This window comes from Symsagittifera roscoffensis, chromosome 8 (genome assembly GCF_963678635.1).
Source record: "Symsagittifera roscoffensis chromosome 8, txSymRosc1.1, whole genome shotgun sequence".
NCBI lineage: Eukaryota > Metazoa > Xenacoelomorpha > Acoela > Convolutidae > Symsagittifera > Symsagittifera roscoffensis.
In genome coordinates, this window is record NC_087069.1 from 39320033 (window position 1) to 39332060 (window position 12028).

The 12028-nt window shown below is 33.8% G+C and overlaps 1 protein-coding gene across 1 annotated transcript in view; it reads right to left on the reverse strand.

Moving 5' to 3' along the window:
* LOC134853318 (guanine nucleotide-binding protein G(o) subunit alpha-like) overlaps positions 1-4547 on the reverse strand; it is a 42373-nt gene extending 37826 nt beyond the window's left edge. The window contains exons 1-2 of the mRNA XM_063869293.1: positions 4434-4547; positions 3207-3807 (exon numbers count right to left, since the gene is read on the reverse strand). The gene's annotated coding sequence lies outside the window, so the exon portion shown is untranslated. The remainder of the gene's footprint in view (positions 1-3206; positions 3808-4433) is intronic.
* Between the last annotated feature and the right edge of the window lie 7481 nt (positions 4548-12028).

The following is a 12028-nucleotide window of genomic DNA, read 5'->3' on the forward strand; positions in this document are numbered from 1 at the left end:
CCACAAACGCAAAAATCTGAATTTTACAGAAACTATACTTCTATTCGATATATGGTATCGTAGGAAATTATGGCATGATCATAAATATATATGGTATAGATTTTCAGCTAGGAGCTCGTAGCTTCGCACAGGAAGAAAACATGATCTATTTACAACAGAAAATGCCATGGCTTTGCAATTAAAACCTGACCAATCTATAAAAAATGGTAAATATATAGATCTGTTATCAATGGTGGGTGAATAAAATCTCTTCTCAGTTTGGTTAAGTACTTACGCAAAGAGCAGCACAGTTACAGATATAGCTGTTTAAGTTTTTTCTAGATGCACGCTTTGTATTTGCCAGAAGAGAAAAGTATGGATGGACCCAGAAAATACGGGAAATATTATTACGCCACGGTTAAAACTGGAGATGTAACAATGACGTGAAGCGGAATGAAAGAACTTTTTTTCCAAAAAGTTATCTGTCTCAGCAATTATTTGCTATTCAGAACAATTTATCCCTAAGCTAGTTGGATAGTTGGAAAGCCAACCAAAAACAGCAAGTTCATTTTTTTTCATTGTTTATATCAATTCGCTACGCACGATAAATCGACCAAAATTCTGCTAAAAAACTGAAAAAATTTTGAAATCAACTTTGTGTTTTTTGAACACTTTTGCAGTCCTAAAGTGCTCAAAGTTTTCTGTGCTACATACACAGCTATCAGTTACTCTTTTTATAAAGATGGCTGGCAACAAATTGATTTATGTTCTCATGATTTTTATATTTCATTTTATAGATCATAAATTCTGATTTATCAAATTTCCATTTTTATTGCCTTTTGTTTTTAAGAGCTCGCAATCCCCGGATTTAAAAAACTCTTAGAAAAATATTTAAGATTCTTTGAAATCTTGGTTTCTGCTTTCAAGATCCTTGGAATTCTCTTAACGATTTAACCGGCCTTCAAGATTCTTGACACGATCTTGCCAAGTTTTCTAAAGACTTTTTTAAAAGATTTCTCAAAGATTCTTCAAGCTTTGAAAAAGGTTGCTGGGCCTGGGAAAGCAACATCAATGTCTTAGAAAAAGTGTACGAGAAGTTTCTACGGGAAAAAAAAACTAGTGTCCATTACAAGACACCTGCTCTCGCAAGTTTAAACAATAATATCAGCCCAACCACATTAGTTCATTAAAATCGCATTTTTGCCTATGAAATCGCATCATGGAATTTAGTTTTTTGAGACTTTTTTCAAATTTTTGATATTTAAAAAATGCTGTTTTGGTTACTTCTTACTTTTTTTATTCGATTTCTGATCAAAGAAACAACAAAACAATATCTCTGATTTTTGTAATTTCAAAAACAACAGAACAAAACTTCTGATTTTAATCTGATCAGAGAATTAGGAGCATGAAAACAAAACTGTAAGAGTACTGATACAGAAATGATAATTTACAGTTAAAGTTCTGGAAAAATACTGATATCAAAAATACTTTTCTCTGTGATATCAACCCGGTTGTTGAAAATGTCTTTTTTTCGTTTGTTTAAAAGTCTTATCTTTTTTACTTACTTGAGTCCACATTTACATTGTAAATCAAGAGAAAAGAGCTCATCAATTTTGCATTTAAGCACCCCCCCCTTACCTCAGAGATACACCTCTCTACAGTGTATTGTAGACACCCGTCTCTTCCTCAGAAATTCGACCCCTGACTACCCAAATTATCGAAAGATCTTTTCGGCTCCAACATACACTAAATCTGATGGAGGAGCGCGCCAAAAAACGCAGTAACTTGATCAAAATTTTCTAAAAGGCCAAGAAGAAAAATATTCGAAACTCGGCCCACGGAAATCTATTAATCCTTTACTGAAATTCCGCTCCAAAATGAAATCCATCAGCACCCGAATTATGTAATAATTAACAATGTTCTTTCTATGATTTATCTAGGGCGCAAATTTTTTTCCTAATTCTATTGTTACATTTTATGGTTGGGTTTTTCGCCGACACATAGATTTAAACTATAAAGTTGAGCCATTAATGGATCACTTTATAGTTGATCCATATGATTGCTCTATGAAACATAGATGCGACTGAAATTGATCATTCAACGATGAATCGTGACTGAAATATTGATGATTAGGAGACTTGCTTGCCTCAGACCATACGTACCAGAAAAAGATCTCTCAGATTTATTCAATCAAGAGCTCCATTGGTTCAAAAGAGTAAACTTCTGGATTGTTATTTTCATAGTTATATAACATTAGCTCAACCTTTTTGGAGCACTCAAAGAAATTACCCAATACTTTAAAAAATTTTGATCTGATCAAGTGTTATCACGGCGTTTCATATGGAAAGCGCAAGTTACAAAGCGCAATACCGATTTTTTTTCTAACAAGTTTTTTCGATGAAACATCAACGATTCGTTGCTTAGCAAAAATTCATCCATTTATCAAATTTTTACTCGACAAAACAGCTGTTTAATCATTGTTGCATCAGCGTACCATCAATGTCTTCAGACTTGCAATAATATTTGATGAACCTTTGATGCGCACAGTTACAACATAGTTATTTTATGTATTCTGACTGATACATTCCTTAGTTGATTGATACCTCCCGCAATTAATTTGTTCATCTGAAATGCGATGCAATTTCAATCAGGACATACTTGCTTTATGTGGGGAAATAACGTTTCTTAAATTTGAAAACCGAATTTTTTTAGTCTGGTTTGACTGTTTTTGAAATGATACCAACGCTTCTCCTAAAATCTTCACAATTTTTGGGTGTGATTTTGAAACCAAAAATCATTCACGAATTTATTCTATGGAGAGATAGTTTGCAGCGCCGCAAAACTAAGTGAGCAAAAATGCAAGTGCTTACTGAAATTATTATTTTTATTTCATAATTTCAATTTCAAAAAAAATTTAAATTACAAATGAAACATTTCCGTTTTATTTGTGGAAAAAATATTCTAATTATTAAAATTTTTCTTCGCGATTAATCGGAGGCAATGTAAAACTGAAGAATTTTGCTCCAAAATTCCCACGGCGCAGATTTCGTATAATTAAGGATAATTAGTTGCTATTTTTAAGTTGGGATATGTAGCCGGTCTTGAAAAAGTTAGCGATTTTCTTAACATTAGTCTGCTATTAGAAACTATTATTATTTTTCTTCAAAAAGAAAAGGTCATTTTTTCAGTTTTAAAAATTTCTCATTTGAAAGGTAAAGTTAACTCACCGTTTTGGAAAACTTCGTTTCTGTCGTCAAACTGTTTCGCCTTTGAGCCAAATCTGCTTCAAATACCTTGAGCAGCAAAACCCCACGTGAATAATATGAAGAAAAACGGGTAAACCAATTTGCTGCTCGCTAAACGATAAAGTAAAACCACAAGCGGTAAAGTAAGAAAACTTCAGCAAAAAATTTATCCACAGCTATGGAAATCGTAAAAGATTTTTACTTCCTTAAGGAAAACGCTTAGAATAATCGATATTTTTCAATTTCCCAAACAGACAAAAGGGCAAATTAGTTTCTATGGAGCAAGCTTATTTGCTCGTTTTCAGCGCGAGTCGGTAACTAGGAGTAAATAACGCAATAAACAGAAACTCGTTTTTTTTCAGTTGTGCTAGAGAAATTGCTCTAAATATATTACGGGAGTAAGAAAAAAGAGTAAGAACTACTTTGAGGAAACAGGGGAAAATTCTTCTCCTGCTAAAGCAAAAAATGTAAAGAGTATGGTAAATTGCAGCCTCAACAAAATTTCTTTTCTCTCCGTGGTATAATTTTTTATATGGTTTTCCTCTTCTTTTTTGCCGTGTGATGGGAAAAGGTTCTGTTAGCGCTAAAAGAGAAGATATCTGAACACTACACTGCACGAGAACGCTTTAATTTTTCTCGTTTTTTTTAGACCTGAATTTTTAAAACGGAAAATATATTTTTCTTCCACTGGTGCATAGATGTGCTTTGCTTATGAAGAATATATACAAGCAATTGCAATGCATGTACAAAAATTCTAACAAAGCGATTTGCTATAGCTTAGTTAGCTTGGAAAAATTTGCTGGCTTTTCCTTTTTTCCTGTGAAATGAAAAAAGCAAAACACTGAATAAAAAACGAAGCTTAGAAAACAGAGGCTTTATATTCCTTATTTAGCTGTATATGTAAACTTGTGTACGTATTTCCTCCGTGACTGTATGAAAATGAAAAAAAAATGACCCGCTGTTTTCTTTTATACCAATACTCAATAGGCAACGCGCATTCGGGTATTTTATATTTCAGTTTTTCTGGTATATGTGGTTTAAGCCGAAAATAAAACAGGTCTAAAAAAGGACCAAAAAACGCTACTCAATCAATGCGAACTCATAGTTATCAAATCAACGTGAAATGAACAAAAATTTACTTTTTTTCCCACTCTTTTGATTTTACTATACTCGGAACACAAATTGAACGATGACGTTTTAATTACTTACTGTTGGAAATACAACCGAAGTAAGACTCGACAAGAATTTTACCCGAACAAGAAAAATGGAAATTTTTGCGTATAGCCTTTGCTGCTACATGTTATAGACAGGGAAATTGGAAAAATATACGTATCTAAAATGAAAGAACATACAGCGTCAAATTATACTGTATAACTAGCATAGTAGATAAAAAATTACTATTTTTCCTCCCGTGTTTTTAATCATTCCCGAATTTATTTACATATGCGCGCAAAAAGGTATGTAGCCTTATATTGGGATGAAAAAAGGCTACGTGCATCATAGCGTTACAATACTTTTCCTCGTGTAGATGAATTTTTAATATTTTTCCCTGTTGTGATTTATTTCTAATTTTAACTCCTCTCTGCTCAAGAAAACGAAGAAAATTTCGGCGGTTTTTTATAGCTACTTCTTATAAGCTTTTTCTGCGTTACTCGCACATCATAAATAGCTCTACACTTTTTCTCTTCGTGTTTTTTTATAAATTACATTTCTACTTTTTTGATGCGTGCTGTGCTGTGAATTCAGATAACAGGAAAAGAAGGATATTGAAATGGTGCAATCGCAAATATCGTATCTCATGCGTGTGCCTTCTTTTTCCTGCTTCTCTCGTGTTTTTCATTATAGAAGCGTTAAATGGTGCGGGAAAAGGAATAGGGGGTCGGACTGGGGGGGGGGGGGGGGGGGGGGGGCAAAAAGAAAAGCTCCACAACCAGCACGGTATACCGTCACACACCTTCTTTTGTGGTTATGTTATATTTTGCTATATTTTGCTCAACTACACAATGCGCTGTATTTGCAATCTAAATTGACATCGGTTTTATTTTCCCAAGCAACCGAGGCAAGAAAATGAAAGAGAAAGGAGCTTCAAAAATCTAAATTTAGCCCGATAAGCTGTGAGCTTATAGTCAAAATTCACATCGCTTTCAATCTACTCCACTAGTTGTTCATACAATGCGTTCAAATTTCCAATACGTATCCAAACGGGCAAAAAAGAGGAAAATTAAAATATGGGCAAAAAGCAGCAAAAAAACGGTGATGTCTACAACACACGTTGTATTTCATGCTGTCTAAATCGGATGCAAACGCTGGTATTCATTTTGCTAATGAGAAAATATTGTAGACATATTTGATCTCCGCTGTTTTCATGTTTTTCAATTTGCATGGCTCAACTGCTCGATGCGTAGATTTAAATCCAGAGGAAATAAAGTCTAATCATAATTTTAACGTAATTTTTTTAAAATAAAAACAAAGCTTTTCTGCAAAATTTGTTTTTGAATAAACAACAAGATTGCTCGTATCAGGACGAAGCTTTGATAATTCCGAATAAGTTTTGATTTCTATGGAATAGCTTAACTTAAAACAATTGATGAAATTTTTAAAAAAGAATCATAAAAATAAGAGCAGAATGCTATAAAAATCCCCTCTTTTGCTATGAAAAATAGACAGAGATTTAATTTTCATGTAGCAAAGTATAAAATGGATTAAAAATGTCTCAATCCAATTTAGAACTATTTCTAAGACGGATTGAATCTCCGTTTATGCGTTAAGAGCGCAGAAAACATGGCGAATAATTGTTAGGAATTGGCCATATTGGCATCCTATAAAACCCCATAAACTATTGAAAAATGATCACAAGTAAAATTATTTTTTGAATTTGAGCCAAGCGCAACAATAGTTTTCGAATGGCTTAAAAACTTCCGATAAAAATTGCTAGTTAAAAAAATTACTAGCCTTGCGACGTCAAACAAAAAGGTATAACCGGAAACATTTTTTGTGTTTATTTGAAGTGAAGACGAGGAGCTGCGCTAAGCCAAAAACATATCTTTCCAGTTTGCAGTCGCATATACATCGTCAATAAAGATTACCTATCAAAAAATTCCAAATCTTGGTATCAACTATTTGAAAATTTTGAAATTTCTTGAGCTACAATTTGTAGCAATCTTATTTTAGACACCAAGAAATAGAAATTAAACTGACGCAGTAGTCTAAGCCCAAATCTACAACCAAATACAATTGTTTTCTAAAGTCGAACTGAATTTAGACAAAAAATATCTGCGCAAAACATACCTCAAGCCATCAAATTCTACCAGGATTTAAAGACAAAAAAGCAAACCACAAACGACTACAAGAAATTTGAAAAGAAAGCAAAAAACTAAATCAATATCAAATCTTACTCAAAGTTCAAACTACCTCTTGCTAAAAAAAACTGATCAATTATTTGAATACAGCGAATGAAAGAAAATTCTCGACAATCTGTTCATTTTTTTTAAAAAAAAAAGCATTTTTATTTGCAAATCTATCAAGATAAATTGATTGAAAGCGTGTTCAAATTTTCGTTCAAAATTTTGTTAATTTTTCAGCAAAAGTTCGTATTTTAAGCTCTTTTTTACACCGTTTTATCAATAATTTTTAAACCTAATTCTGATTACCTTCATATCCAACGAATACACAAAAATTCACAAAGGCTAATTTTTTGTCTACACAATTACTGTTCAAGCGCTAATCTAATTCGCTAATCTAAGTGCTAATCTAATTCGTATAAACAAACGCTGTCTAAATTGAAACACCTAAATCAAGCTTGCAACAATTTTACATATGCTTTATGAACACAAAAATAGTTTCTGGAAGGACATTATCCTAAAAATTTTAAACGATTACCAACCCGCAATAAAATTTCATGGATAAAGAGTGATTATATTGAATTTTTATTGACTGTCTTCTAAGTTTCAAAAACAATCGTTTGTAATGAATTAGAATGAATTATAATGTTAAAATTTTTGGTAATCTATTGGTAATCGCTTGTTCTGGTAATTGCTTGAAATCGGTATTGATTTTTTTTGAAGCAATTATTTGTTTTTTGTGCACCCAACTTTTGTTGGACCTCTTCGTCCTAAAAAGGATTAGATGGTCCACACGGTCTTGCTCTGCAATTATTTGGTTCACAAGGTCTGAAACCAGTTTTTTTAAAGCCCATACAATCTAAATCTGGTTTCCTTCATTCTAGGTGATCTGAAACCGGATTACCTCATTCCACACGGTCTGAACATATCATTTTCTTGTCCCAACGGCCTGAACATGCTAAATTTCATTCCACACGGTCCTGAACATAAAACAGCGACTTAGAGGGAGCTCACCAAAAAAAGTAGATATATAAATGCGCCATCGATCAATGAAAGCGAAATGTCCAATGTCCTCCAAAAAACAAACTTTTTTTAAAAAGAACGCCAAGTTCCTCAAAAATTAGAGACGACCCTTTAAATCCCATGCAAGTAAGTGCAAGGTTGCTTCACTGGATCAGCACTCCCCGTCCATGCGGGAAGTAAAGATACTAAAGTCCCCATGAACAATAATAGTCACACCACTAGATACGATATTTTCAATTCCGTTAAGTTTTTTATCACCATCATTGAAAAATCCTCTAATATAATTAGAAATTTTTTCGCCCACAGAATTAAACTCCAAAAGTCGAAATCAACATCTTTGTTATAATTTCTCAATTATTCTGTTCTCATTCTAAAGTAATTTCACCATTATACTGTGCCCATAACAATAACCAACAATTTCAACATTGAGCTATAAAGATTGCTACATAGATACGATTTTTAACCACAAGATTAAAGAATTCACCTCATCTAAATAGATTGGAGTTGAACAGATATATTCTATCATCAACGACACAAAAAAACGCACCAATTTCAGCTCAAACAACCAATCTCAATTACACGGAAATTTTATTTAACAAAACAGATTCACAAAAAGATTAAACATAGCCGATTGCTTTGCAAGCAGCACCAATTTTTCCGATCACAATAAAAAAATGTATCCGCGATTTATGAGCGATTTTTCCCCTTCTGGTATGTATGGCTGTTTTGACATGATCTCAAATTCGCTACATGACTCAAAATCGTCCGTTATTAGATTGCATTCCTCCTCCGACTTTACCGAATCCTCCGTTATTTCGCTTACTTGTTGAAGTCTGCACATTTTTGCAAAATGGTTAGGTTTACTGCAGTTGTTGCATGTTTTTCCATAGCCCGGCAAGATTTCAAGCGACCCGATTAAATTGCGCGTCCAAATCTATTACAGGGCTTTGTTTGTCCATTAAGAGGACGTGGATCTACTGCTGTTTTTTTTTTGTTTTCCCGCATGAAAGATTGTTTGCTATTACCTCCATTTGATGTTCGCACTGTCAGTGCTGGCTCCTGCTTGATTTTTTTTCTCCGTTATTGTAGTTGGTACTTGACCCCGCAGCTGCTGATACATTCGTTTTTTGAAACGCCATTGCATTCAGCTTGCTATAATCAAATTTTAAAGCCCTTATGAGTATTTCACCTGATGCGAGTGTTCTGAAAGTCAAAGTATCTTGTAGAGTCATGTTTGTTTTTCATCTTTGATATAAACAAATCACGACCGACATTGTCCTCTAGGGTCTTGCTGCTTGTGCAACTAACGCCGCATGAAATGCCTCTAATTTCTCTCCTTGCTCCTGCTAATTTCTCTCGTGAAGATGTTATGCCTCTCGTATGTTACGCATTTCACTTTCTGGATTGAATACGATGGTAGTTCAATAATTTCCTTGAACGACATTTTATAATTTCCACGTGGGTTTTTTTGTGGAAACTTCTTCTTCTCTTCCGTTCTGAGGGAGATAAAGAATCTGGATATAAGCTTCTTTTGTACTTCGTTATATCAATTGTTGTGGCCAAACCGGAGCTCTTCTCTCTTCGTTCTCGAGTGTCTCTTCGTCTTTCGCTAATTTATCTCTAAGATCTTTTGCTGCTCTTGCAGTTGCGTCTTCCCCATCTCTCGGTGTTTCTGGTCTTCGGGGCGGATATTCCAGTATTTCTTGTGTTTCTCTAGGCTCTTCAAGCATAGTTTCTGGATTGATCTTTTCTTTGACCGTGAAGGCCAATAGAAATTGCTAACCAAATTTTAAGTTTTCACATTGGGTTTAGGCTCGCTGAAGCCCAAAATACTGGTATTCACTTATCAGTGCGATTGTCCTGAACTGAGAATCCTGCTGGCTGCGCCATGTGATAACATAAGAGGCTATCTTGGTGGAAAACTAACTTATAATTCCAAAGAAATTAATTGTTAATTGAAATAAGAATTTTCTTTGTGAGAGTTGCTGAGGTCTTTGCAGATTCGTGTTAGTCTGATCAACTCAGCGGTGTACCAAAGGTTTTAGATACAGTGACCTTGGACAATGGTTTAATATAAATAGAAAAGTTCACTGAAGATTACATCACATTACTGCTTTTGCAGTAGCAGCATCACAATAGATATTTCCAAAAAAAATTGCTCGGAAATTCGTTTCACAAAATTGCGATAAGTCCCTAAAATTGGCAGAAAAACTGCTAAAAAACAGACTGACGAAAATTTTAATTTTCTACAAGAAAAATTGAACAGTTTCGGAAAAGTTTAATTTGATGCCAACAATTTTATAATTTTCTGAAACAATTTTAATTTTAATTTCAAGTTTTATTTTTTCAAATGCTATATCGGATGAAACATCAGGTGACTCGATTTAGTTAAAAAACTGCAACCAACTCTGTTTTGCCTCGGTAAATTAGAAAGTTTGATGAAATTTGCTTTCGTACCAGCGGCTAAAAGAAAAGTTAATTAAAAGAGTGAGGCATAACCTAATGGTGCTTAACTTTTCACACTGCGGGCTATTTCTTAGTTTTATGATTATTTTAATTGAAAAACAACTGTCTTTTTAAGACATTGAAATTTAGCTGATAATTGGTAGAAAATTTTTTCCGAGCGTGAGCCGAGCGGAATTGTATATCATTTTCCTAGTTCCACCGAACAGACTTAAATGTGTAATGCATGTTTGTCTAACGTATAATCGTATAATACAATTCGCTTTCTTATAAGGACTCGCCGTGTAAATAGTGGTAACATATGCCAAAAATATCTTTAACAAAAAAAATTCTACAGGAAGTGTAAGCTTTTAAGAATAACTTTTTCAGCAATTATGGCAGCTTACGGCTCTCAAACATTTTTGATGTCTTGCTCCTAGCTGTTTTAAGAAAAGCTTTTTGATGCTTCAGAGGAATGGAAATAATATAGATTTCAAACCAAAACGGTGGAGTCCCGTAAAATATAGAAACCAAATGATGGAACATGAATTCCAGATAATCCAAATTGAGCAAAATTGAGCAAACTAAACAAAACGGTGGAGTCCCGTAAAATATAGAAACCGAAAGATGGAACATGAATTCCAGATAATCAAAATTGAGCAAAATTGAGCAAATTAAACAAAACGGTGGAGTCCCGTAAAATATAGAAACCGAATGATGGAACATGAATTCCAGATAATCAACATTGAACAAAACTGAGCAAATTAAACAAAACGACGGAGTCCCGTAAAATATAGAAACCTAATGGTGGAACCTGATTTCCAGATAATCAAAATTGAGCAAAATTGAGCAATTTAAAGAAAACGGTGGAGTCCCGTAAAATATAGAAACCTAATGGTGGAATATGAATTCCAGATAATCAACATTGAACAAAATTGAGCAAGTTAAACAAAACGGTGGAGTCCCGTAAAATATAGAAACCTAATGGTGAACCTGATTTCCAGATAATCAAAACTGAGCAAAATTGAGCAATTTAAAGAAAACGGTGGAGTCCCGTAAAATATAGAAACCTAATGGTGGAACATGATTTCCAGATAATCAAAATTGAGCAAAATTGAGCAGTTTAAACAAAACGGTGGAGTCCTGTAAAATATAGAAACTGAATGATGGAACATTAATTCCAGATAATCAAAATTGAGTATTCAAAAATCTCAAAGAATCGTTATAATTCCAAATTGAGCAATTAAGTTTAGGCTAATTAATTTTATGAATACCCAAAAGTTGTCAAATCTAAGACGCATAGGAAAAAGATCTAAATACTTGAATTATACCAATTTAAAAAAAAACAATAAAAAACTAGCCAAAAAATTTATTTCATATCTGATCGGATTGCACATTGAATCTTCTTTATGCTAATTTTGACCTCAATTTAGCGAATAGGGACATAAAGAGGCCAACTGTGCATTCTGTGCATTGTAAATGGATTCGGCAACGTGCCAAAATCAGATTTGTCGCGGAATCCGCAACATTACTACTTTTTTAAATCTTCTTTGCTGTTTTGGATTCCACAAATCACACCTAAAACATTTTACTGCTCAAAATTGCTCCAAAAATAGGCGAATTTGCGGACCCCACAACTGTATTTGCGGAATCCAAAACAGTTTGTGGAATCCACAAACAAATAATAAGAAATGTGTATAGTTTAACTGAGCATATGCGGAATCCGCAGTAGTGAGCGGATTCCGCAAATTACAAGTGGAGTCCCCAATTTGTAAGTTTATTCCGCATTTTGTTTACAGTTTCCACATATATTTGCGGTTTCCAGTTACATTTGTGGATTCCACATACATTTTGTGGATTCCACATACATTTTGTGGAATCCACTTAGAGTTACGGAATCCATCAATTAGCTATATTTGCTTGTTGCGGAATTCGCAACAAAACAACTATGCCGACATAGTTTATATTACAGGTAATTGTACGCGGAATCCACAAAAC